Source organism: Sinocyclocheilus grahami, unplaced genomic scaffold (genome assembly GCF_001515645.1).
Source record: "Sinocyclocheilus grahami isolate Dianchi unplaced genomic scaffold, SAMN03320097.WGS_v1.1 scaffold122.1, whole genome shotgun sequence".
In the NCBI taxonomy this organism is placed as follows: domain Eukaryota; kingdom Metazoa; phylum Chordata; class Actinopteri; order Cypriniformes; family Cyprinidae; genus Sinocyclocheilus; species Sinocyclocheilus grahami.
Window position 1 is genome coordinate 1,581,363 of NW_015505301.1, and position 3,632 is coordinate 1,584,994.

Sequence of the window (3,632 nt, forward strand, 5' to 3'; positions counted from 1 at the left end):
TTCTCCCATCCATTTGTAGCCTAAAAAGCTTTTGTCAACCACAATAATGGCACAAATAAGACTCTCTGTCTGACCTTTTCCCAGATACCGCGAGGCACAGCCTTGGCTGTCTGTACAAATGAAGACTGCCAGCAAAGCGGATAGGGATGGCAGAACATCAGGAAGTTCTCCATCGCTGTGATATGACACTGATCTGCTGGCAAACCGTAAATAACAAGCCCTCATTCATCAGAAACCAGACCGCTGACGTTTTGCTGCCCAGCCAAGACTGACCTAAGCAGATAGGTGAGTTTCAAAGAAACTGGACCCTGATGATTTGTGTTTACAGACAAGTGGAATTTAAATTTTTAATGGTCTGAGGTTTTGATGAGCGCTGAGAAATTTCTGAAGCACAGCAGAGACTGAATACATGAATACATAAATAAACTTACATTCATCTAAGCATACAAAAACAAGAGCAAACTAAATGTCATAATACATAGTGGTGAAAATAGAGACTTTTTGTTTGCACAAGGAGTCTGACAACAGCCAGTGCTCCACACAGAGATCTGATCTCATCATCAACCAGTCTGTCTGGAATGACCAGCCCGATCTCACGGCAATTCGTACATATTTTACGAGGTGGCTAATTCATACGAATTCGTACGACCTCATGCGATAGAAATTCATGCGATTTTTGCTAAATTTTCAGTGAGGTCATACTAATTCGTACAAATTAGCCACCTCGTAAAATACATACAAATTGGTTGTGAGATAGTGTTGGAATGACATGAAGAAACAGAACAAACCGAGACAGACTAAATCCAGAAGAACTGTGGCAACGTTTCCAAGATGCTTCAAGAGACCTACCTGCAAAGCTACCTGAAAAACTATTTGTATGCACCTAGGGCAAAAGCTGCTTAAAACACAAAGGATGGTCACACCAAATGTTAATTTAATTCAGTTAATAGAAGTTGTGCTGAAATGTTATACAACCGTGGCCAAAAGTTGGAGAATGACACAAATATTAATTTTCACAAAGTCTGCTGCCTCAGTTTTTTATTATGGCAATTTGCATATACTCCAGAATGTTATGAAGAGTGATCAGATGAATTGCAATTAATTGCAAAGTCCCTCTTCGCCATGAAAATTTACTTAATACCAAAAGCATTTCCACTGCATTTCAGCATTGCCACAAAATGACCAGCTGACATCATGTCAGTGATTCTCTCATTAACACAGGTGAGAGTGTTGACGAGGACAAGGCTAGAGATCATGCTAATTGAGTTAGAATAACAGACTGAAAGCTTTAAAAGGAGGCTGGTGCTTGAAATGATTGTTCTTCCTCTGTTAACTATGGTTACCTGCAAGGAAACATGTGCAGTTATCATTGCTTTGCACAAAAAGGGATTCACAGGCAAGGATAATGCTGCTAGTAAGATTGCACCTAAATCAATAATTTATCGGATCATCAAGAACGTAAAGGGGAGAGGTTCAATTGCTGTGAAGAAGGCTTCAGGGCACCCAAGAAAGTCCAGTAGGCGCCAGGACCGTCTCCTAAAGTTGATTCAGCTGTGGGATCGGGGCACCACCAGTGCAGAGCTTGATCAGGAATGGCAGCAGTCAGGTGTGAGTGCATCTGCATGCACAGTGAAGCCAAGACTTTTGGAGGATGGCCTGGTGTCAAGAAGGGCAGCAAAGAACCAACTTCTCTCCAGGAAAAATATCAGGAACAGACTGATATTCTCCAAAAGGTACAGGAATTGGACTGCTGAGGACTGGGGTAAAGTCATTTTCTCTGATGAATCCCCTTTCTGATTGTTTGGGGCATCCGGAATAAAGCTTGTCCGGAGAAGAAAAGGTTATCATTGCTTTGCACAAAAAGGGATTCACAGGCAAGGATAATGCTGCTAGTAAGATTGCACCTAAATCAATAATTTATCGGATCATCAAGAACGTAAAGGGGAGAGGTTCAATTGCTGTGAAGAAGGCTTCAGGGCACCCAAGAAAGTCCAGTAGGCGCCAGGACCGTCTCCTAAAGTTGATTCAGCTGTGGGATCGGGGCACCACCAGTGCAGAGCTTGATCAGGAATGGCAGCAGTCAGGTGTGAGTGCATCTGCATGCACAGTGAAGCCAAGACTTTTGGAGGATGGCCTGGTGTCAAGAAGGGCAGCAAAGAACCAACTTCTCTCCAGGAAAAATATCAGGAACAGACTGATATTCTCCAAAAGGTACAGGAATTGGACTGCTGAGGACTGGGGTAAAGTCATTTTCTCTGATGAATCCCCTTTCTGATTGTTTGGGGCATCCGGAATAAAGCTTGTCCGGAGAAGAAAAGGTGAGCGCTTCCATCAGTCCTGTGTCATGCCAACAGTAAAGCATCCTGAGACCATACATGTGTGGGGTTGCTTCTCAGCCAAGGGAGTGGGCTCACTCACAATTTTGCCTAAGAACACAGCCATGAATAAAGAATGGTACAAAAACATCCTCAGAGAGCAACTTCTCCCAACCATCCAAGAACAGTTTGGTGATGAACAATGCCTTTTCCAGCATAATCCATGATAACTAAGTGGCTCGGGGAACAAAACATCGAAATTTTGGGTCCATGGCTAGGAAACTCCCCAGACCTTAATCCCATTGAGAACTTGTGGTCAATCCTCAAGAAGCAGGCGGACAAACAAAACCCCACAAATTCTCACAAACTCCAAGCATTGATAATGCAAGAATGGCCTGCCATCAGTCAGGATGTGGCCCAGAAGTTGATTGACAGCATGCCAGGGCATACTGCAGAGGTCTTGAAAAAGAAGGGTCAACACTGCAAATACATTGTCTTTGCATAAGCTTATTGTAATTGTCAATAAAAGCCTTTGACACTTATGAAATTCTTGTAATTATACTTCAGTATACCATAGTAACATCTGACAAAGAAGATCTAAAAACACTGTAGCAGCAGACTTTGTGAAAATTAATATTTATGTAATTCTCAAAACTTTTAGCCATGGCTGTACTGTAGCTTTGCAGGTAGGTTTCTTGAAGCATCTTGGAGGCATTGCCACAGTTCTTCTGGATTTAGTCTGTCTCAGTTTGTTTGGTTTCTTCATGTCATTCCAGACAGGCTGGATGATGATGAGATCAGATCTTTGTGTGGAGCACTGGCTGTTGTCAGACTCCTTATGTAAACAAAAATCTCACTCTATTACAAGTAATGGCAAAATACTGAGACATTACAGCAAAAGATAGAAATAACTGACTTAAAACCATTTTTTAGCTGGTGAAAATACTAGTGGTTCTAATCATTTTGCCCACCACTGTTTGTGAATTACATTGCTAGCGCCACACAGTTCTAATAGCTGGGCATGTTGTAACACCAGCGCAACTGGGATTTACATTCGACTAGTGTCTTCTGTTGGTTAGCTAGGCATTAAAAGCTATCTAATCTGTTAAATAACAGATTGGAGATTAAAACAGCAAATTTGTCTAAATTTAAATAACCACTAAAAACTGAGAATAAAATTTAACTCCAGTAAGAAAATTTACTTTTGCTAGGTTTAAACAGTAAGTGATATCTTCTAAAGAGTTTTTGCATTTGGTGCAATTTTTTCTATATATATATATATATATATATATATATATATATATATATATATATATA